We start from the raw sequence: 25,319 nt of genomic DNA, 5'->3' as shown, positions 1-25,319 counted from the left end.
GCGAAGCGGAGATTCACTGTCTTAACTCCAACTGAAAATCAAGCGACTTCCTCTCGCGAAGATGAACGTTATCTCAATCGGACCACGGGACGGGCGCAGCGAGATAGATTCGCAAAGTCATCGGAGAATCCCGACGCGATTCCCGATCGAGATCCCCGCGCGGCGAAAGACGCGGGAATCCGCGTCGAAAAATAGAAAACTCCGCTGCATCCGTCGTGGACGACGAGTATCGCGAGAAAGCCATCTGAGAAAGTTGCGACGGATTCGTGCCCTGAATGCGACATGTCCAGGACACGCGCACAATATATCTCAAGTCAACCCTCCAGAATATCAAAGTACTCTCCAGAATTACAAACATGAAGAAGACAGAGTTACTTGTGGTAACTGCTGTAAAAATAACTATTTGATTTAAAATAATTTTTTCCCCGAGATTTAATTATTATTAAATTTTCTCTCCGTTGCGCAACAACCGGAGTGATTAGATAACTCATTTCGCATTGCGTTAATGACATTTGTTTGGCGCTAATGATGAAAATCGCCTTACGTTGCAACTCCGTCTCGAAGGCGACGTCATCGAAGAACGTTGAGCAACTATTGAAATTCTCGATCGAGCCACTTGCACTTATGGAGATCCGCGCCCTCCCTTCTCCTCGTAGAGAGAATGAGTTGTAGACGCTTAGACGCGGAATGACGGTAGGAAATTATGCGGATGTCCAGCTGGGATAATGACGACCGCGCGACAAACCGTCATCGTCCTTCTCTCCTCTCCCTCCTGAATACGATTGGCTTGGGATTCCGTCGAGTCCGCGCTGACGGATATTATCTCCGCGATCGCAACGTGCGAACAGATTTACAACAATGCCATTCTCGAACAAAAGAATGTCGAGTAAGATGCGCGTCGAACGATCTCTCAAATATAGAGATCGAAATCTTGACGAATGCGCGCGATCGACATGAAAGGGTCGTCGGTTCTTCGTCGAGTTATTATTCGTTTCGGAGGAGGATCGGAGAAAATAGACAAGTCCCCTCCCGCTTTTTTAAGATGCAACAGATTAATCTCTCGGGAGCATTCTTCGCTATTATCGCGATACATATATCGTCGCTGTTGACAGATGACGCGTCATTATCGGCCTCTAATGACGGCCTCGCCCGTTATTAAGGCAACACGAGGTCGTCGTCGCCGCTATCGACTGTCACCTCGTATTCCCTCGACTCGCCAACGACTTTTCGGCCGACTTTAACGGGTGCCACCTGACGCCGCAACTGCCCCTAAGGAGGAGCAGTTGTCTTGGGGTGAACGTTCTACAGGGTGGAAGACGTAAGGGTGAAAATGGCGGGGCAGATGCCGTCTGTGTGTGTGTGCATGTACGTGCGCGTGCGCGATTAGAAACGAATTTTTTTGGAATAATGAGAAAGGGGGCCAGTTTGCATCAACGGGCCCGATCTTATCCGTCCGATGCAAAGATATCGACTTGTCGACTCGAACCTCTCGAACATTGCGAAGTTCGAGTCGTTGTCCGGAGATGAAAATTTTTCGGCTTCATACACGCGTTTATTTATGTAGTCGATCCAAATTATTGGGTACTTAATGAGCGAATAAAACTGTCAGCGCACTTCGGACACGCACGACGGACCATCAACCCTGTCATACGCGACCGATCCTGATCGTATTGCCGAAATATCGCGTCAAACGACTCGCGTGTCGTTTTATCGATGAAGGATCTTGACAGGTCAATTTATGAGCCGGTCGATTAATCGGCGGATTACTCGAAGTAGGAAGTAGCGCGTGCGCGCACGATTCTTTGTATTTTATCGGCGCAATAATCTAGTTCGACGAAAGCGATAACTTGGATGGCATAACAAGGCAAACGAACGAGGAGAGCTCGGGCTGGAATCGGCGAGGTACGAGAGTCCGGTCGTCTTAAAATTAATAGAGTTAATTTTGTTTGAATAACGTTCCTATAATGCCGGCGGTAACGCATTCTTTACAGATGCCTGACTGAATAATTGCGGCACGACGATCTCTAATTTATTTGCGTTTATATTGGATCTATGTATACATACGTAACATCTCGTTGCGTGTAAAATCGCGCGAATAGAATCCTAGAAAGAGAAGCAAGCGATCGGAATGCGAGGTTCGCTGCCGACGGGGAATATCGGAAGGAGTGCGATCTATCATTTGCCTCACTTCCTGATACTCGCTGCATGTGTATCTGGAAAGATCACATCGACGTTCTTTCTCGAAACGTCAAATGCAATGTTTCAGAATTGTCGTCAAGACTGTGTAAAAATATCGCTCCTAATTATCGATGCTAGAAAAATTGTTTTTCTCAATTTCATTGTCAGGAAAATATATCACATCTAACGGTCACCAAAACAAGAACTACACCTAGCTATTTTTTCATCTCTGTATTGTTGCTCTCTTTCTTTCTCTCTTTTTTTTCTCTATTTCTCTCGGTGTCTTCACACAATCGAGCCGATGGCTTCGCGGATCGTACTCTTCGTTCGAAAATCATGCTCGTCACTTTTTGCGCTGAGCAACTCGCTAATCATTAGCCACGCCGGTAGATCTATCATTATTGCGTACGAACGACTATCTGTAATTGGCGAATGTAAACACAGAGTGTAACCTGCTGCGTGCGTCAGTACACGGGTCACGCGCGCACATGTGTGCATTTGTGTGTTTGTATGTATGCGTGATTTGCGTGCTGGTGACCGTAGAGTGCTGCCCCATTCACGATTTTCGAACGCGGAATGCGCATATGATTTACGCGATTTATGACGAGTCGACCCGTTATACATCCCGAACGGTAAATTAGTTTGCATCGATTGAAAACTATTTAGGAAATGTCTAGGGAAAGATTTATTAGCCTTGCGTGATGTATGCTGTAATTTAGAAGCATCTCGACTAACGTGAAAATGATAATTGTAAATTAATATGTCATTTTAATGTCTTTTACTCTGAAATAGATATTCTTTAATCCTTATTTCATATGTATATATATAAATATATATTACAAATCTATGTAACTTATTAACCATATATATTTATTATGTACATAAGAATGAAGAAATTATAACGTTTTTCAATTTCCATCTCGCATATATCTTGTTCATGAAACTTGATAACATTTTCGAAAGAGTTAATGAAAGTTTCTTAATCCATTCATCTCCTATTTATCACTGAAAACAAGAGCAATTCTTCCGTAATAATAAAGTCAATCTTTTTGTTTTAATCCATAAATATATCTCGTGCGTGCACGGGATAACTCGTTCCTGAATAAACGTGACAAATAACAGCAAGACAAATTGATCTCGCGCAAGTAATCTGCGTCTCTCGCGACAGTTTTGCAATCTGCCGCAATAAATTATCACCGGTCAACGATAATGACAGTTCTCTGTGGTAGCGTCAAAGGGAGGAGTCACTTTACTCTTACTCATACTTTAGTATATACCTCGAGTCCGGTTTATCAGACGAGCCTTACCTGAATACGAATAGCCTCGTCGTCTTCGTCGTCTTCGTCGTCGTCGTCGTCGTCGTCGTCGTCGTCGTCGTCGTCGTCGCGGTCGTTCTTGCCGTTTAGTTATATCCCTCGATTATCTCCTCGCCGGGCGTTAAAGTCTCTCGAATCGCGCTCACTAAACACCTCGCGGCGGCTCACTTCACCGTTCGGGCGGTCCGTCACACTGTTTACAGAGGTCTCTCATCCCCGCACAGGTCCCACACAAGTGTAAATCGTCACAACACTACCCAAAGACTATTTCGATTCCAAATAGATTCAACTCGCGATCGAGCTCGTCGGAAAAGTACGAGAGTACCTCTCGTCGAAATCCAGGGATGAAAGCTTCAGGATTCTGACGAGATAATCGTCACCCTGATGACGTCGTGGCTCGGGCGACGTGGTCAATCACCGTAGATCAGGTGTCCATTAAGAATGCGCGGCTCGTTGATCACCGTTGCCGTGCGAAACCTTCCGGATCGCTGGTCCCGCTGATCGCGTGGCTGAACGCGTGGTAGCCGTAGGTGGGGACGGCGATGTGTCGTCGTCTTGCTCCGAGAGAGACCGAATCGCGAGCTCCGATATGTATCGTTTATGACTTTCGACGGGGTGACGATCGTTCAGTCGCGATCGGTCGCGAGTTGGAAATACGCGCCAGGATTACTTCTCGTTGAGATCAAACTGATGGTGCGCAGCCAAACGTCACTCGCAATAGTCGCGGACTCGCGTCGATCGAGATATCTCGAAGACAGAGTCCTGCGATCTACGTCGAATATTCCATACGCTTCGGGACTCTAAAAAATTCTATCGAAGAATCACGATACCATCCCCTGTGCACAAATCGATGCCCTGGTACTGTCGAAGAATACACCGGAATGACGCCTTAAGATCGACTGATGTTTGAGAAGTCGCACCTATCCCTTTTGTCACCGAGTGACAAAAGAGGCGTCGAAGCGACGGCACCGAAGATAGTTAACCGGGAGGACACCTTTTCGCGCACCTATACTCCCCCGCGTAAGAGTCCGAAATTTCGCGGTCACCGAAATGCGTGACGAGACACGGCGCGGTGCGTCGATGCGTGATGAAGGGCGAGAGAAGCCGGGAGTCCTCGATACGTACGAAAAGCTGGGCCCGCGCGCGCGTAACGTCGTACCGGTCCTAAACGTCGTCGTGTCTACCGTTCGTCGTTCTACCTCGTGGAGCGTGCAGCAGGAGGCGTGCTGTCCCGGACTGGACTAGCCTGGGCCCCTGGAGTAGAGAGGGCCGGTCGCGCTTCACCTCCGCTTCGCCAACCTCCCTCCACCGCCGAGTCGCTTGCTTTAGATGCCCCTCTCACTCTCACCTCCTCTCTGTCTCTCTCTCTCTCGCTCTTCCTCCGTGTCGGTCTCGCGCGGGGCCCTCTCCCTCTCACCTGGGGCCTTCGTGTGCCGCGGCGGAACGACGCTGCTTACCTGTCTCTCCCTCTCCCTTATGCCGCGACCTCTCGCGATATCAGTGGGCCGTGAGCAAGAGGGACAAAGAAGGAGTGATCAGGAGGCGTTTAGTGCGGGGGGGAAACAGAGGAAGAGGAGAGAAAGAGAGAAAAGGACGGAGAAAGAGAGAGAGGTACGATGAAAAAGAGGCCCCTCTCTTTTCCCTTTCCCGATCTTGTACCGCGCACTAGTACCACGACGCCCCCACCTGAGATATGACAAGAGAATCCTCCGAGTCGTCATGATTTCAGGAGCCGAAGGGGTTTGCCGAAATGTCGACGAAGACTCGAAAGTGATTATAATCAATTTACTTGAGGAAACGCAAAAAAAAGAATTTTATACATTATACAAAAAATATATGACAAAAATAAAATTACATGAATAATAAGTATAAAATTACACAAGAATATTATATATTATCATTATTTATAGTGTATTTTTATAATTATTGTTCGTTGTAATTCTGTAATATTTTTTTATAATGCTCACGTTTATTTCGTCTGCTCTTACTTTATAGCAATAAAGATCGCAATCATCTTACGCCCTAATTAAATCCATTATTTGAATCTACTTTATAGATGATTTATAATTGAAGACGGAATTTATACAAGACAAAAATCTATTTGTCACTTTATATATCCTTATATGCGTGTTGTATATATATGTATTATGCCTTATATATTTTGTATGTCTTTATTTTAATTCTTCAAATACTTTTTTGTCATATAAATGCGTGATATATGATATTACAAATGGAATTTTGTTACAAACTATAGATCATGTATAAAGTATAAATTCTAAATCTTTCATAGGTAAATGAATAAGAAAATGGATGAAAAATATTACACGATACGCCGCAATATTGCGCGTTGCGTAACACGCTATGACAAATTAACAACAATGCCACCAAAGATACCGATTTCTTTTACGGTTGCATTTTAAGGCGAGAAAAATACGCGCGTGCTGCGATAGAAAGGATAAAATGGCCATTTAAAGTTATATCCACAATGCGAATCGGCGAACTTAATGTGCCATGTTTCCTCAACTTCTAACAGCCGGAATACTTATTAACGTTAGAGCGACTTGAGCATTGAGGTCAATGATGGGTGAAATTAAAACATCGATCACTTTTTGAAACGAAGTTAGAAATATTGACTCATGTATCGAATACTCAGAAATAATAAGAAATATATAAGTCGACTCTCCATTTTCTCTCTTTCTCTCTTATAGGTAAGCGTTTTAATCACGTCGCTGAGCAATATTAATCGACGAAAAAATTAAAACCGTAAAATCGACAATTATCACTCGCAATCGAGATCCATTTAGTTCTTTTTTAACTACTATCGTTAGATTTGACACTGACAGTTCATCGTCGACAAACAGTATCAAACGAAGATGACAGAAGAACAGTTCATCGATCGTTGTAACTATAATTATGCTGTGTGGGTTAGGTCGGAAGTGGACAATCTAAAAATACATCGCATACATTAAAATATCACCCAAAGAGAAAAGGAGGCTACGATGAGCTTCCCTCTCCAAAGAAAACAATTCCTTTCTCTCGAAATCTCGCGCAACTTTGATCAAAGCTAAATAACAGGACGATACAAATTGTCATCCATCGAGATTTTTTTACATCCCGACATGCGAATATCTATTCGGGAGATCAAACTCGCGTCTGATCTCATCGCTCGCTGTTAATGTACACAGGCGGAAGGCGGCTTCTTAATGATCGCCCGTTTAATTACCGCGGCACCGGCAATCAAATCCCGCCGAAAAAGCCCGCCGTGGCGATCGCCGGGATCCACGAAGTTCACACCGTCACCGTTATGGGCGGAACCGAGAGAGCCGGAACTACGCTTCCTGCGCAGAACAAAACTTTCCTCCCCGTCCGCCCACCCGCCTGCCACCATCGTCGTCGTCGTCGTCGGCTAAATTGAACTTTGGACAAAGTTGCTCCGCACATGCAACGCGCACGATATTATACACGCGTTGGACGACTAACTGCGAATCAAACGTGCGTGGGCGTGTGAAACGGAAGCGTTAAATTCGAAGCGCGGCCGATCGTGCTATACAAAAGATCGCAATGATTCCGGCGATATCCAAAAATAATTCGTTTTGAGTTTGTGTTTAATATTGATATCCCATTTGCATTCAAATAGATTCGTTTTGTCAAGAGAAAATTGATTGCAATCAAGAATAATTGTGAAAAGGGTCTATTATGTTTTCAATTTCAATTCATTCGCGAATACATTCGCGTTTCCGCACCTCTGCAATTACTTAGGTGAAAAGCAATTAAGTATAAAAAGCTCTTATAATGAAGAAGATGGCGTCGCACGTGCATGCAACCTGTTGTCGCGAATTGCTTCAACGGTCGTGTCGTAAAAAAAAAAAAAGCAACACCTCACCGAGCGTCCGTTTTAGTCGAATAGTTATGCACCCCTTGGCTGCGCGCCTTTCCCTACGCCCCGTCCGCCGTCTGTAACAGTTCTAATAATGTCCGCGTGTTCTACGGGCGTTCGTTGCACTTGCTGAAACAGCTGTGGCACCTGTGCCTCCCCGGTAAGGTGCAACGTACTTCCCTCGCGTAACACCCCTCGTCGCCACTTCATCAACTCTCCACCATCTATTCGACCCCGTAATATTCGCCAGACTAGATCACTCGACCTCTGGCTTTTTAATGATATCTCGATCACGATATATCTCGCGCTCCCTCATATCTCGCTCTCGGTCTGCTTTACCTCTCTCGCGGCCGATTCGATAGCCGACGGCAAATTACGCTCGAGGCATCGTCTCGCACATGAATATGAATGAAACAAAAAAAAAAACACGCGTGTATGGGCGTTCCTCACAAAAAAATTTTTTAGAATTTTTTTTTAAATTAATGTGCGTATTGAAACTGACAGAATAGATTTTGAAATTCATGTTTGTCCACATAAAGAAGATTTTTATAATACATAACGAGAGGATGTTAGTAGGTATATAAACTTTTTTTTTCTCGTTTGTTAATTTTGATACGAATAATGTTTAATATTAATGCGAGTTTCTTCAGAATAAATTTTATAATTCACATTTTTATTAGCCTATAAAAAAAATATTTTAAAACTACTCGACAAAGGATAGGTTCTCCAATTTCTATTCTCGTACAATTTTCGAGTCACGCAAATGAATATCCTACACACGAGTCTCAAACTATACGTCACGAAAAATTCAAGGATATAAGTCAACGAACTCTCGAAGGGTACGAAAAAGAAGCAAATGAGAAATCGTCTAGCCCGGTGGGCGGCCGTAGAAAAAGCGCGGGAAGCACATGGTCCCGAAATAGCTAGAGAGCGGTGATCAGCTGGTGCGTCGGAGCCCGAAAAACGCGTACGCTCCGACCGTTAAACGCCCTTCACCTTTCTCTATCGCGCGCACATGGCCCTCGAGTCTAAGGGCAGGGTGGTGGCGCGCCGTTCCTCCAAGACGTACACGCACGCGGCGTCTTCCTCGCCCTCGGTATATATATATATGTATATATATATATATATATTCGCACTAATGGTATACATTATTATCGCACGATGCGTTCCTCCGGGGATGGTAACGGCCGCGCGCGTCAACGGTCCCGGGCACCTGACGCCTTACAACGAGCCGGGACCCCTTCTTCGTAGGGGCGGGCCCCTCTCTCTTCCCTTTTTTTCGTTCACGAGACGGAGGTCCGCTCTCTCTCTGTGTGCCTCAAGTCCGGTAGCCGCGACCTTCTTGCACGCGTCCGGCCGGCCATGATGGCGGGGCATGCGAAATGAGTCAGGTCGTGGCCAGAACGCAGCACGGAGATGCTCGATAGGGTAATTGGACGGTCCCGAAATTTTCGGTTGATCCGCACCAAGCCCCGCGCGGTCTGGAATTATTTAATTAGGACGCGAAGCGCACGCAATCAATTTCCTCGGGGACGTAGACGTCGTGAATAATTGGCGCGTATAGTCTGTTATTTTGCGGAGGGAGCTTGTTAAATAATAAGCAGGAAAGATGCTTATCCTTGCTTGGCAGTCGGGCATATTATTCATAATGATGCAAATAAATATTTCAATTGCGTTAGCTAATTAATTCGTCAACTAAAAATCACGAATATCAGTTGGGTATTATAAAACGATCCAGCGAATGGCAGGCATAGCTTTCGACATTAAATTTAAAAACTTGGAGATTCAGTTGATTGTGACCGATAATCGATTCGACCGAAGGTGAAAAAAAGTCCGGAGAGATCGGTTCTCATAGTTGAACGCGAGCAACCCTCGAAGCAAGGAAATTCGCGCGAATTGGTATCTGAGCCTGACCGCGAAACCTCTTCCGTCGAGTAGGTGAGAAGCCGCTGGCGCGAATTTGTGCCGCCGCATCAACGTATACTTTTGATCTCGCGAGATAACGCGTCCGGGGTGCGTGCAAACAGAGGATAACGTAAATAAAGACCTTAAAGCGCGACCGATGCCCCATAGCCGCGATTCAACCGTAAGGAATTCACGTTTGCTTCGCATATTATCGACGGAGAGAGATAAGGGCGGCGAGATATACCGCGAGCTGTGCCTTATTTTTCTCTTAGCATTAAGAGGGAGGCTACGTGCCCCGTGAATGTCGATCGACAGCTCGCCTGGAGCATTGGGCGGATACAAGAGATGCGCGGAACACGACTCGAGAAATAGAAAGAAATACGCGATATGTTGTATGCGACGGCGGGAGTGAAAGCAGGATCTTCTGTTCGCCACAGGCTAGTGAACTAATAAATAAACAATGTTGTCGTTGTTCTTGAGCTTATTTTGCAGAAAAATAAAATTTAAATCTTGAAAAAAGAAGAAGCATTATTTATGTCTTTGGATTTGTATATCTCTTATCCTTAAAGAAAATACCTACACTATTTTGTATCTTTATAATTCTACATTAAATATAATATATAATATACATTTATTTTGTTTAACAATTCGTTAAATTGTTAGGTTTTGATTTAAAATTTATTCAATTTTTATATATTTGTGTATTTTTTCCTCACACAAAAAAAATTAAATATAGTTTTTAATAAAAGTATATGACTCACAAATCAAATAAATTTTAAATTAGTAAAATAATTACTCTCGAATTTAAATATTTATATAAAATTCTAGAGTACATGCAATGTGATATTAACCTGCTTATTTTTATTTAATATATATAAGAAACATAATGCTTCCTGTTGCGATGCATACAAGTAGTATTGGTAATACTAATATATTTTTAGAGAAATTAGAAATGCAGAAGAAACTCTCGGATATGATAGAATAATTAATATTAATAATAGTGCGATGGCCGATAACGATGTGCCACTTTTGCCCGTCAAGACTGTTTCGAAAATGGATTGTCATCGATCACGGGATCGCATAAGATCTATATCGCTCGGAAAAACGATTCCTTGGACATGGCGGCGATGCAATCGTAGGTCGGCGAATTAGCAGCAGGTGCGGTTTTCTTTCTACCACGCCGGACGTAAAGGGTAGGTAATGTCTTTTCTGCCTGTTCCGCTTCCTATCTCTCGACCCTCTCTGCGCGCGCGAGCAGTCTTTCATTTTTATTCATCACGCCAGTTTCGACGGGGAATTTATTACAGCGCACTACGCGCTATGAAAAGCATTTATTATTGATACAAGACTCGATGCATGTATTATTCATACGCGCATTATATACATGACATTTACATGTGAATCGGTAAATTTTATTCGTCCCTCAAAAATCAGCTTTATATCAAATTCTGAAATGTAAAGGTTTTTTTAAATTAACGAGCTCATTTACCGAGGTTTTAAAGATTTCGCTGACTAATACAACATTTTCCCGGCCGTCAGAGCACGCTGCCTTTGTCGTCTCTATCGCTTGAACGACGCGTTTCGGCAGCGGATTACGCAGCCTCCAGCCGCGTACATCCCATCTTTACTCTATCGTCGAGTGTAATGAGAAAATAACACGAAATTACACACCACGTTCGAGCGTGTATATTGACTATCGGCTCTATCATCGCATTCTATCATCGCGTTCGACTTCCGATTCGAAACGCTCGGTAGGAAGTCAACGAGGCTGAAGTCACCCCGCGTGAAGTATTTTTAAATTCCCGCAATAAATTGCCGCGAATAATTATGTTCGCACATACGTAATTTCTTGTTTGATTAGTTTCTAATAACGATGCCCGTTTGTATGGCATGTATAAATACTTATCTCTCGTTAAGCATTAAAAGAGAGAGAGAGAACTCTGACCACTTTCGTAATGCTCGATGGGATCTAAAAGAATAAACGACACTTTACGACACAAACTCGGCCGTCACAATATTTATCAACGGATCGTCTCGAGCATCATCGAGGCCAGTGTGTAGTGGGCTACCAACGCGCAGAAAATATCGTTGGATATAAAGACGTTGTTAAGTTCTTACTGGACACTCAACCGGTCTCTCAATTTAATGCTTCATCCAAACACTCGAGAGAAAGAGAGAGATATCGCCTCAAGCTGCGTTTATAGTGGACTTCAGCGAGTGCTAAGAGCGAGATGCGACATAAACGCACGTCTCTTACGTCTTTATAAAACCACCTTTAAGCAATATATTCGCCTTCTCGCGTGAACGCTTAGCATATCGCCGTCGGAGATAAGTATAGTTCACTTTTATGCGCCAAATGCACCCTCGACTACTTTACTGAATATCATATACTATCAGAATAAAATGCAATTCCAATTCAGTATATATTAATGTTTATGAATCTATTACATCTATATATGTGTAGATTTAGCAAAGAGAGAGAGAAAGATAATAAACTCTAGTGAACGACAAAGACTTATTGTCAGCCAGATAAAAAAAAGTTAAAAGGGAAGAATTCTAAAACTAAAGTTATATTGACAATAGATATGTATAAAAATAAACTTTCTTCCAGAGATTCATGGAAAAAACATAAATAATTTAAAAAAGAAAAGTTTCCGGCGAATTTTCGTTCGACTGTTGCAGCGTACGACATTTTATCTAAGGAATACGATACACGAATAAAACTTGCTCAAGTCCTCAAGTCCTTAACAACAAGACAGATGTTGCTACGTGCCCTAGGGGTAGATACGATAAACGCCTGATCGCAGGGCAACCCGATAGACGAGCGGCGGTCGGCAAAGGCTAAATAGAAGCAGAAGCGAATCGACAGACTCGTTTTGCTGTCGCGTGGCTGATGCAGAGTTCGCGACCCTCTGGACCCGGCCGGTGACCGCTGCACCGAGACACTTAACTCCGAAGAGAGTCCGGCGGCAGGCTCGACCAGGCTTCGCTAGGGGTCCGGGCCCCTGGAGGAGCTGAAGAGAGACGGAGCAGAAGCGAGACGGAGAGATGAGGCCCCCGGAGGGGCCAGAGAGCAGCGGCCGCGGGTGATTACGTCGTCTGTCGGCGCGGAACTGTCTCCTCCTACCCATGGGGCCCATCGCGTTCCGATTGGCTGGGGCTCCCTGCCGAGGAAACGTACCAGCTTCTCGTTGCGGCTTCCCTTTCAACTTACCTCCGGACCTCTCTCGGCACTCTCTCGTCAGTCTCGTCTCTCTCTCTCTCTCTGTCTCGCACTCGCTCTTTCCCTCTCGTTCCTCCCAATTGCACGTCGCGTTCCTACCACGACGAGGCGTTCGTCATTGTCTAGCTCTCGACGTATGCTTGGAGTCTCTGTTTAACACGTTCCGTCCTTGTGTTTTTTCCGTTTCGTTCCTTTTTTTTCACATTTTCCCCTATCCCTCTTTCGGAGAGGGTCCTAGCCGGTTGCCCGCCCTCGTTAGGCTTTTAAACGCCAAGAGAATGGATACTTTGCCTTGCCCGAAAGGCGACCATTCCTCTCGTATCCCCACCAGCGTGACCATCGTGATCGAGAGGAGAAAGACGAGGAGGTGGATGACGCGTAATTGTCGAAAGAATAGATTGACGAAGAAATATATTCTGAACGTGCCTGCCAGGAGGAAGAAGCATGGTATAATGTGCGCTTATAAGCCTTCAGTTATTCAAATATCGCGTCTTACAATCGCACGAGTTTAAAACTTATGGTATCGTAAACATGGTAATGTAAATAGATTGGAAAATGTTAAGAGCCCGTTTTTAAGTAGCGGGTCGCTTCGCCGATGTGATAAGACAAGAAGGAACGCGCACGCTGGTGGATAACAGTTATTCGCGTCTCGATAAAATAGTCGATACATCGATATGTAAATTGAAGAGGATGACACACGGCGCTAGAATTTGATTCGTCAAGCGTCTCTCGCGCGTGACAAGGAGTAAAATAATATACGCGGTGCGGTCGATGATTGCCGTTAGTCGAAGGAATGAACGATGCGAGTGATTAGAGACGAGATGATCGAATCGATTCGCGGTGATAGTACGCGATATGATTTTTTTCCTCAGGAAACATTTTCTTCGGCTCTCTCTTTCTCTGCGACGAGATAATTCAGGCGATAACGTTGTCACCCGCGATGGAACATTTTGCTACGATCTATAAGAGCAAGCTGGATTTGCATAACTCATCATCGGATCGTCGTATCGCGATATATCTTGCAAACGATCTCGGAATAATAATCAACTTAGAATGGAATCCCATTTAATGATGCAGTTACTGTAGTTTTCTATATAAAAATACCTTGAATTATTTCACGAATTTATAACTATGAAGGAGAAGAGATTCGTAGCGCGAATCTAGATCTACAAAGCTTGTTACAGAGATTATGATGAAAGTGCGCAATGTATACGCGACATATATGACACATCAAAGTTATATTTGATGATTTAATTTTACTTTCTATTTCTGAAAATTGCAATTCCTGATACAATATGATTCGCGCTAATTCGCCAATTTCGACGTTACGACATATCGCGAATGTAAAATTATATTTTTACATCGTACACATATGCTTTCGTTATGTTTTTTTTCCCCCGAAAAATTCGCGAATTTCTACGTGAAATTATGTCCGACCAACGCGCGCGCATTTGCACATTTGCGTTCATAAATAAATATGTATACGCTACAAGGATTTATCGAGTCTGCATATCGTGATTCTCTCTTTGTCGGCGATTCGCGTTTGCAAAAAGAATTTCACTCCCGCAACAAAGTGAAAATAGCGCGGACGCGAACGAAGAGCGCGCGGGTTTCCATTTATGTATAAATAATAGACCGCCGTCATCCTACTTTCGCGTTTCAGGCGGAAGCGCGAACCGAGCGTCCGGGTCCGTGATATATGTATATGCGATGAGATCCAACGCTCTGTAACAGCGCTCGGTTCTTTTCTGAGCTATTTTCGACGTCACATCCACGCAATGTACAAATTATTATGCGATGCATCGCGTCATAATCATATTATGCTGCGTTCGCGTATATAACGTAACTTTATGCAATCTCGAAATCATCTCTCCATATTCTCTTAAAATCGGTGAAAATGTCATTAATTAAAACAGTAATACAAAGATCAGTGATTAGTATATTTCACTGATCGGTATATTTCTTTGCATCTTCGATGCATTGAAAAATCAGAAATAATTATATATACTAGCAAGGTGTAGCTTTTAAAGTTCTTTCATCAGGCCAAACGATCTTTGTCTCGGAACGTCTCGATAACTTGAGCAAATTAGCGAGGATGTTTTCATTGATTTCGTCGAGCATTAAACGTTTCTCTGCTCGAGTGACCGTGACACGGCCTATTCACCCACCAGGTCGATGCCGCGCGAGAATAAGCCGCGATTCTTCCTACAAGCCCTCCTATTCGTGGCGATCCAGATCGAACGACTCTCCCACGACGGTTAAGATCAGGCGAGATCGCGATGCCCAATAACGGACAAAGACCGCGACAAACTAATAAACAACAGCGCAAAACCGATCATTATCCCTCTACCAGGAAATTAACAGTCGGAAGGATCTCTATATCTCGTTCTCTCTATTTCTCTCCGGAGAGAATAATTACGTAAAGTCGATGAAGCAAACTCGAGTAGAGAGTAACGGTGCCATGACTCTTATTAATATGAAAACCGGAGCATCGTAAATAAGTCTCACATGGCAATGTTAATTTGCCGATGTCAAATGTTGATAAGTAATTTCGCGACGTGCACGCGCTTCGAATCCGGCGGCGTATAATATATGATTCGTATCTCGCACTGACGCTGTTAATATAAAACTGCAACAACGGGCTAATAGAATTAATTGGTGTTATGCTACAAGTATTATATACATGTAAGTGATATTTAACCAGTCTTTGTCAATTCAAAATTACATATAATATAACCGGTCAATATATAGAAAATCCTCCGAATATATATATAATTAGTTAAAATATGAATAAATCGATGTGCAAGATATTAAATTATACTTTTAATCCTAACATAATTGATTAAATCTGTATATGCACGAAAGATTTATAAACTCATGTAATGTGGAAGAAAACGCCGTATGAAGCCTTTTTGTTTACCCCATTATAAAACTTTGTACTCTAAACGTTTCGGAGCAACACTCTGCGATGATGAATCAGAAATATGTAATAAAGAATCGGAAATATAATTTTTTCTCTCGGCTCGCGACACGGATCAACGATCGGTCGCAGGTGTCAAGATGGTACGTAAACAAAGATCGAGTTTCGTACTTCAAAGGATACTATCCCTACCCCTGACGTCGGCGCAAAGCACCTGAAAAGCGCACCATCTGGTCACACCTGTCCTACGTCGCGCTTCGCTTAGGGAACGGCGCCGTTTAACAGTTCGTGGGCAGAAGATCGTACGAGAGCATCGTCGGGGGTTGTCGGGCGATTGCTGGACCATGACAGAGAAACACTTCTGACCGATGTTATGCTTCCAGGTAAACGCGGCGCCCTCCCATCCCACCCCACGCCTACCTGTGATTTTATCCCATAGAGCAGAACGGATGCGCAGATTTCGGTGTGAGTCGAACGATCTCGTCGTCTCACTTTCATTCGATATTGAATACTACTTAAACTCGTGACGATGATTTTGTGTTTTATTCGTGAATGTGTGTTTATATGATAAATTAAAATTAAGAAATATTATATGTAGAAATATTATAGAATTTCAATATTTTGTAACTAATGATCAATTCGATAATTTATCTAGAATTTAATTATTTGGAAATTTATGAAATATGATCTATCTTTCTATATATAATGTCTCAATGACACAATAATACGATGCGCAAATAGACGACAAATATTGATTCGAAAAGGATCGATACCTTCTTCACGGAGCACGACACAGATTTGATTCGATCGTTTCGGATAGAAACCGCAGCGGCCAGGAGCGCCTCCCCTTTGATCGTAATCCTAATTGCCGCCTACAATTTACCGTGGCGCTTTTTTGCCAAGTTCGATTAGGAAAGTACAAACGGAGAATATCGATTCCGCGGCCGATTACACTTTCGAAACACCTGCTAGACCGTCGGCTTTTGTACATCGTTCCCCCAATCGTTGGCGTATTTCTTATATCTACGGTGACAAAAGTTTAGACTCAGTTTTCATTGAAATTTTATTTTTCAGCCTATATCTTGTTTATCACTCTTATTTTTCATCTTTTTCTCCGCGAAAATATATTTATTGCGTATGAAAAAATATAAGAAATAATTTTGCAAAGCTTTCTTAAAAAGATATATAATTTTTTTAAACGATATATGTGTATATTTCATTTATTCTATTAAATATATTTTTGTAGTCGTTGCCGAAGACAAGTTTGGCAACGTGCATTATTAATTTTCCAATTGTCAAAATTAATCTTTGCAGAACCAAAGTCTTCTCTATGATCAAATAAATTAATATACGCATCTTTCTCGATTTCACCGTTTGGTATATCGTAAAGGAGAAAATGAATTTCTATTATATTCAATACAGTAGTCGACGAATAGATAGAGGGTTAAGCTTGTCGACGAGCTAGTAAAACGGGAGATCGCGGAACTCGACGAGGTCGATCGAGGCGAGAACCCGAAGGCGGAGGCGCGACTCGTCCGCCTTCGTGAGACGCGAGCGAGTAATTGTAACGAGAGCAATCGTTAGAGATGATTACGCAATTTGCATCGGAGCAATTTACATCGGGGGATCGTTCCGCCGCTGGCAAGGCAGCGGGGATAACGGGACGGCGACGAGGACGCGGCGATGTCGCCGCGGGTCATGCCTATGCTAATGACACATCTAACCGGTACTTCAGGCTCATTCATAAGAGACAAGCGTCTCTTTTGAATGAACTCTCTGCCGCCGTCGATGGTACCAGATAAACGTAACACGGCGCGACACATGTGCACTTTATTGACCGACGTGGATTTTATGATCCCAGCTGATCGCTCATAGCGCGCGAAAGACAGACGTCATCGCCAGTAATCTTTTATTGCTAAAAATGCGCCTATCAATATCTCGACGTATATAATGTGCATGTACGAATTCGATTTCACCGCATCACTTTAAGATTCTTAACCGCAACGCGCATGTGCAACGTATCCTAAATAAGACTGGTTCACCTTCATTTAAATAGAAGAAAGATAAAAGGAAAGAAATTATTATTAATTAGAATATTATGATGCACAATTTTGTCAACGTGTCAATGTGTACATATTTATGTCTATATAGTTCTGTAAGAGTTCCCTCGCTTTGTTTGCGCACGTTTGGCGTTCAAAACCGATTGCATCCACAGTCCATAAGAGAAGTAAATTTGAAGAAATAAAAAGATTTAGGGGGAAAAAGAGGGAGAAGGAAAAGGGTTAGGGCGAGTCTGATCGAATCACGGAGGGCTCAAATGTGATTTTAGGTGTGAGAGAGGTTTGGCCGACACTCATTACAGCAATATCACTCATACCACGGCTACTATACACGATCGTGGCCACGAGGTGTAAGATTGCGGGGAAAGAAGAGGGATCAGCGTATCCCGCTGGTGTATTATTTACACGTGTAGAAGAGGGAATCTTGCGGTCGCGTGGATTTCCCCCTCCGCATCGGTAATCGATGGCGGCATTGCGAAGAAGAGCGCGGGATATAGATTAAATTGGGACAGGTAGCTGTGAAGTGAATTGAAGAGTATCGGAGTCACGTGCAGCCTCGACGCGACCGGAAACGCGCTATAAAGAGACGATTCTCGGGACCAGACTACCGAGAGAATCCGCAATCTGATCGGGAACAGCAAGAGAAAGGAGAGAGAAAGAAAGAAAGATAAATTTGTTTCCTTTTCTATTAAATTTTCAAACAATAAATTATATTCTAATTTAAATTTGTATCATAATTATTGTGATAAAAAAATATAAATAGTAAAATAGAATAGCAAAATATACAATATAATTAGACAAAACGAGACGTGATGAAAGGCGTAGCAACAAATATTATTAGGTTAAAATATATTAAATTAATTATTAAAATATTTATAAGTATACAAAATAAAAGAATAGAGCAACACCTATATTTGATATTAATCATTGTAAATAATGGACTATAATTTAATTGAAGAGAAAAGATTTTATTATGCTCGATCGCGACTGTTCAATAAATTAGAAAAAAGAATAAGCTATAAAATATGAAGAAAGCTAGGAACCTTTCCCGCGAGTAGGCGAACGGTTCGTTCAATAAGTGATTTATTAGTAAATTATCGAAAATTATATCGACCCGTCAGTACGATCGTGAATATGCTAAAAAGAGCAGGTCGAGCGAGAACTGGATCTAATCCTGTTTGACAGTATACAAGTTGCCAAACCACCTTTGGTTGCCTTTGGTGGAAAATATTTAAAACGTGTATAAATAACATCCGTCTTGGAGTAGCTTAATAATTCTTATCGTACTTACATCTATACGTGAACTCTGAAGGATTTCAAATTTAATATCGCCATTAATAATGTTATCAAAAAAATATCAATGAAAAATATTGTTGATCGAAGCTATCAATATTTCTTTATAATTGTGATCTCTCTCTTTCTGTCTCTAGATATATGTATATGTATATGTAAGAGTGTGTGCGTGTGTATTTGATTTATAAAATTTCTATTTCTATCAGCACAGGTAGAATTTGATTTTTCGGATTTCAAAATTTCTGAATGATTAATGACAATGAATTAAATATGTGACGATATATAAATTTATTTTAGCTCCATCCTGCAAATGCAATTATACAAAGATTTAAATAAATATTAAATATTTTGCGCTGTGCAAACGATTCGACGTAATTCTCGTGCAACGACGAGTAAGCCTGTTGTGTAATCGAATAGAGATGTAAAGTATCACGCGGAGTTACACATAAAAAATGCACCTAGAACATCTTCCTGCTTCTGTCGAGGTCTCGTCGGCGCGCAGCAACGAGCGTCCTCGTTGTAATTTGTCAAGCTCAGAGTATCTTTGCATATGTATAAGCGGATACTGGATGGGAATGCGCCATGTATATAGACGGCGTTTTGCAAGAAATTATCCGTTAACATTCCACATCCTTCCCGGCTTTAATTACTGTTCGCGCGCGCGAATACTCAGAATAGATATGCCATCGCTTTTTAATATAATCGCGTTATGTATATATATGAGATATTTTTTATAAGATAATCCTTTCGTGCTTTTTGTTGCGAACTTGATCGCATATTTAATTTCGCTGTCACTCCGCTGCTCCTAAATTGAAATTATTGAGAAAGAAGAAGCTCGCGGAATCGCGTCACCTGAATCGGCGCGAGCACGCGCAAAGAACATGCGAACGATTGAAGATTATTCAGGCGGATGGATAGTCGCACGCTCTGCGTTGGACGCTTGCGAGCATCTTTCTTGCCAATTACTTCCTCGAATATAAAGAAAAAGACTTCGGAATCCGGACGAGACCTTTCATCCGCGGGCAAAAGCGTCGCGTCACTCTCCCGTACAGCTCGTCCACCACGTAGATTCGCGGCCAGCCTCCTTCCTGTCTTCGGAATCGCGTTCTTTTTCCTGCTCGCCACTTTCTTGCGCGCATTCCGCCCAGCAAGTATGCACCATCGATCGATCAATCGTTCGTTCGATCGATCGGCTCGACCCAACGCGACCGCCGACAAACGGACGATCGTTCAAAAGTGGACATAAAGTTGTCGTCCTTTGAAAAAGAACGCGATCAATGATCCTTGCAACATGCGACGGGAACGAGAGAAGAAACAAGTGCGAAGAATATAGCGATACTGTAGTAGATCGTTCTCTCTCATAGAGAGAGAGAGAGAGAGAGAGAGATATATATATAGAGGCTAAAGAAGTGTCATGAAATATTTCATAACTTATAGATATTTCTATTCTATATTAGATAAATTATTTATAAACATATCCGAGTCAATATTCTAATATCAATTTTATTTCTTTTACTAATTCTTATATCACTCAACTTGAAACTTGAGATTCCGGTCTCGCCTATAGATACTTGAGAGTTTATCAGAGAGCTAATATTATATTATTAATTAAGAGAAAGTATATATATATATATATATACATCCTAGAATCATGTATATTATATATAGCGATATCAAAGGCGAATCAGACCTGAACTATCGCAGACTGTATCAATGTCAGATATCTTTGTGGTAACACAGATACTAATAAAACACAACATTTGTACAATGTTACAAACGCTCAATTAACCATTTTTTAATAAAAATATATGTATATAATAAAGAAATAAATTATATATATATATATATATATATATATATATATATATATATATGTTCACGTATAAAACATATCCGCGAATTTGTAAAAAGAAACAGACGAAAACTTGTACGAATATATTCTTGCACAATCATATAACGCAATAAATTTTAAATGTGAAAGCTAATTAACACTAAAGCTAAAGCATGATTCAAAGATAGTATCAATACGCTATATCTTTATATTCTAGAAAAAATAGTTTCTATCTATTTTTATATCTTTGCTACCAGAAATCTGATCATCCCGTTGTGTAATGATATTATCCAGGCGTTTCTATTCAATTTGTCTTTTGTAAAGATTATTCGAAATCTTTATATTTACTTTATATTTAATCTTTATATTTAATATGTAATTCTTTATATCATATCTTTTTTCTGATAGTTTTCAAAGAGAGAATAGAAACAAGACAGTATTAACTTTGCATCATATTGTGTCTCGAGTGAAATTTATCGACACGTTGATCGATATCTCTCACAGTCCGATTTTAACAATGGCATTAATAACGATTAGCCGTAAGACATCACGCGGCCGCGCTTGATAAAGCTCCTGAATTATCACCTTTACAGCCTCCGCATGCTTGTCGCGCGACATGGTACTATTTTACGGTTGTACCTAACATTATGCAGTCAATGTTGGTGTCATTATCGCGCCGGATGAAGAACGAGCGTGACAATTATTTCAAACCACCCACCTCAAGTCATTCCCTCTTTTTTCCTCTCGTTATAAATGGGAGGCTATAGTTTCACAGATGTAAATAATGCGCAGTCAATCTTAACATCTGAACTTATATGCAAGAGTGAACGGAATAGTGTATTTAAAAAAAGAAAAATATTTACGTAAACTATTTCTTCTATAAAAAAAATAAAATAATTATACAAACATTTGTATGTTAATTCAAATCCTACTTTATATATTTTTACTTGATAAATCAAAAATATATTTCCCGTTAGAGAGACTTCAAATAATATTAATTGCAATAATTATTTCTGTCATTATATAGGATTATCTTTCATTTTATACTCGTTCTATTTATTTATGACTAATGTTACCTAGATTCATTTTTGTTTTATTAAATAGTGTTAGTAGTTTTTATAAATTGATAGTAAATGATTATCTCTTTCAAATAAATTTGCGTTACGTATTTGTAAAACGATAGCCTAAAATTAATTAGAAATGCAATTTAAATTTTTCCAACTAAAAAATAGATATAAAGCTTTTTTTAGAAAGACTTGTTCTGTGTCTAGGATTATCATGCAACGACAATTGCGATAAGACGCGACGATTAATAAGTAGGAAAGATTCCCTTCAGGAATGCAACGTGTGTCTCTCATTTTTCTCGGTTTCCAGGTCACACTGTTAATATCTCCGACGTCCGCCCCCTGATGTATAGCAGTGAAAGCTAGGTGTGGAATAAGAGGCGTGACAAATCGCAAAATTAGGTCGGCCAATGCACGACGATGACTCGCGTGCAGATAAGTGCGTGTATGCACGCGCGTTAGAGGCCCGGTGTCTCCTTCGTATCTCGCTGTTGCATCGCGTGTACATACACTCGAGCACATTAAAGAAGGCTCTGTAGGTCTTAAAACTTTGAAAAAAATATTCTTCATTTTATTTTAGAATGCCGCGATAACTCTGAAATTCGTAAATCATATTTGATATTTACTCAGGAAACGAATTTATGTTTTAAGAATCGAAAAAAGACTCAACTCAAACACTTTCATAGAAAAAATTAAGCTATATATATGTGTCAAAGATAAAATAAACAGTTGACACAAATATAATAACAGAATATATGACTGACAATTATTAATTATTATTTTAATTTATGTATTTTTTTCTCTTTTTCTCTCTTTAAGAATCTAAGTATGCAGAATGCAAACCTGTACTCTCGGTGAAACTATGCTTCGATGCCGGAAAATTAATGCGTTCCAATGTACATATATACATACATGCGAATGTGAGCGTGCACTCTCGTACACGCGCTCTCAGAGCCCTTGATTAATTCTCGCGCGCACGCCCATAATTCGCCCCCTGAATTGCCTCGTAAACGGACCGACCAGGCAGATCAAGCGGCAGCTTTTCAATACGGCTCCCGGTCTTATCTATCCGAGAACTCGTGTTGTTAGTTCTGGTACACTCGGCCATAAATTGATATATACATTTGCAATGCCTATACATCTCTCTCGCGACACCCGTGCGTGGACTCTGGTTTATTCAGCAATCTCATACCTAAGGATTTTTTCGCCGTTAATTAACGCATTCTATATAACACTGATGATAGAATCCAATATCGTTTAACATAATTGGAATTGATACAATCTTAAATTTCGACTAGGTTCGGATTTATTCTGAAAAAACGTGATGCAATGACTAGCATAAACTAGTAAGTTGTCATTGCGGACGATTAAGTCTATCGTTAGAATAAATAATGAGAATATCGCGACGATGTTTATAGCAGAAATATTATCTATTATATTATAATTATCGTATTAAAAATTCTGCGCGACTGTGTATATATCGTTAATTGTCTCGAAGAGTGACAGAGGAAGAAGACAGATATTCGCGCGTTGTATAATTATAATATACTATACTAATTAGCACTTGATTTTATATAGCATTCATAAAAAAGATGTTTTCTTAGATTTATAAATTTGAAGACAAACAAGCGAAACGAAGCATCTTTAGAAGCCAAGCAGCCGTCGCGAGCTGCTCTTCTAGAAGACTAGCTAAACTAGTGTAACACGAACAAGACTCAGAAGGCAAAAGGAGGAACTATTGTTGCTCGCACTCAGGGTCAGCAACAATACCTACCGCTTCCTTTGCCACCACGAAAAATAATCCGGGCTTTGTCTATAATGCACACCACAATGCATCGTCCAGACTCGTGTAGACTTGTCGCGTTTCGCAGCCTACCCGATGTCGTTTTCAGGATAAATTCAAGTTCCCACACTGTCCTCCTGAATATACACGTTTCCTCGTCATACGAAACCGATATCGTGCTACGTGGTAAGCCCAAGATATCTACGAGACTCATAAACTAACCCTTTGTTTAAGCTAACTCTATTAGATTAATAATAAATGTATCAAGTATGCGAGAAAAATTAGGAATATCGATAAAGATCTAAAAAGATTAAATTAATTAAAATAAAAGCTATAGAGAACAGCACATCTCTCTATTTATATAATAATATTTAAAAGAAAGTTTCCTTTAAAATTTTATTTTATTTTTTGGAGTAAAATTTAATCATAAAATACTTTAATAATAAAAATATTCTATATTTGCACATAATTATATAGATTAAAATGTATATATTTAAAAAAATCTTTCAATTCAAACGCATGTTTAGGTCGATTTACACCAACATTTCATCAGCTCGGCAAGTTTGCCGGCACCTTGCGTCGATTATTAATTCATTCATATTGCCGGCTGGCGTGTACCGTAATCCATTGCGACTGAAACGCCCCGCCGTCATTAAACCATGATAACGAGGCCCCCGGGCGATGATGAGCCGGTACTTAACGTAAATCCTTTTACCCACTACTTTAACTTCCTTAACCCGACGAAGCCAACGATGACACCTGCCCCTGAGCGAAACGTTCGACTTTTTTTCGAATGCCACACCTCGCGGAAAGATTTCTTTGAAAAGCATATCTTTGCCTATCCTTCGTCTGATCAACCTGATTACATCTCCAAACGTCATGCGTAAAATTTTAATGATCGTCTTATATCGAGTATTTTGCGGTTATTTTGTTGAGAGAAATCTCGCGCGATAAAGTTACGCACGAACATGGTAATTTTAATGTAGGATGCCTTGCGCATGCAATATAATTATATATATAATAGAATGCGTAGCATATATATTTAGATTTAATTCAGAAGCTTGAAACTTCATGAAAAAAATTTGCAAAACTACAAAAAATTAATTGGTTGGCATAACTGGATTCGAGTCGAAATTTTATTTCGACTTTCAATCTCTATATATACTTGACGGTTTTTTACCTTAAAATAAAAATGTATCACTCACCGATCGGTGTATGAAAGCGGAGTTGACTATGTAGACTCGTTAATCTGTAACATACAAATATAAAATTATAAATATTTAAATTAGCAAAGTTTATTTGAAAAATAATATTTCAAAAAAAAATTATTATTGTGCACATCGAGTATTGCATTCAATGCATCTAATAACAAACAGATATTTAATGAAATAATTACGCAATAATTTTTTGAAAAGTTATTTTTTTTTAATAAAAATTTTTCCAAATTTTTAAGATTCCATATATATAATAATTCCATACATAAACCTTTTTCTCTAATTCTTTAAGTTATCCAAACAAATGAATCAAACAAACAGGAATAGAGAGAAATACACAATTAAAAAAAAAATCAAAATAATAAATTACCTCAAGGTTGCTCCAATGTCACCCGATGTCTCCTAGACCTCCTCCTCCTCTCAGACTTAGGTTGTTTCTTTGTTTAAAATTGCACTCGCGCACTTTATTCACTCGCGGAAAAAACGATTATTAATGACAATCGCGCGCAAATCGTCCGTGGCACTACATAGAACTGATATCTCAATATTCGCATAAGGATATCGTTAAAAAAACGAATTTAAAAAATGCAATTCCAACTGCGACATATAACAATGCCTTTGCACGGCATTCTCGAAATTAAAATTAACACAAACT

General features: G+C 40.7%; 1 protein-coding gene across 1 annotated transcript in view; it reads right to left on the bottom strand.

Moving 5' to 3' along the window:
* Positions 1–25,050, bottom strand: part of sv (paired box protein shaven) — a 145,343-nt gene extending 120,293 nt beyond the window's left edge. The window contains exons 1-2 of the mRNA XM_085485594.1: positions 25,035–25,050; positions 24,656–24,699 (exon numbers count right to left, since the gene is read on the bottom strand). The gene's annotated coding sequence lies outside the window, so the exon portion shown is untranslated. The remainder of the gene's footprint in view (positions 1–24,655; positions 24,700–25,034) is intronic.
* Between the last annotated feature and the right edge of the window lie 269 nt (positions 25,051–25,319).

Source organism: Nylanderia fulva, unplaced genomic scaffold, assembly GCF_048542155.1.
Source record: "Nylanderia fulva isolate GAGA-0341 unplaced genomic scaffold, ASM4854215v1 Scaffold38, whole genome shotgun sequence".
Lineage (NCBI taxonomy): Eukaryota > Metazoa > Arthropoda > Insecta > Hymenoptera > Formicidae > Nylanderia > Nylanderia fulva.
Note: the sequence above shows the minus strand (reverse complement) of the source record. Positions and strands in the feature narration are given on the sequence as shown.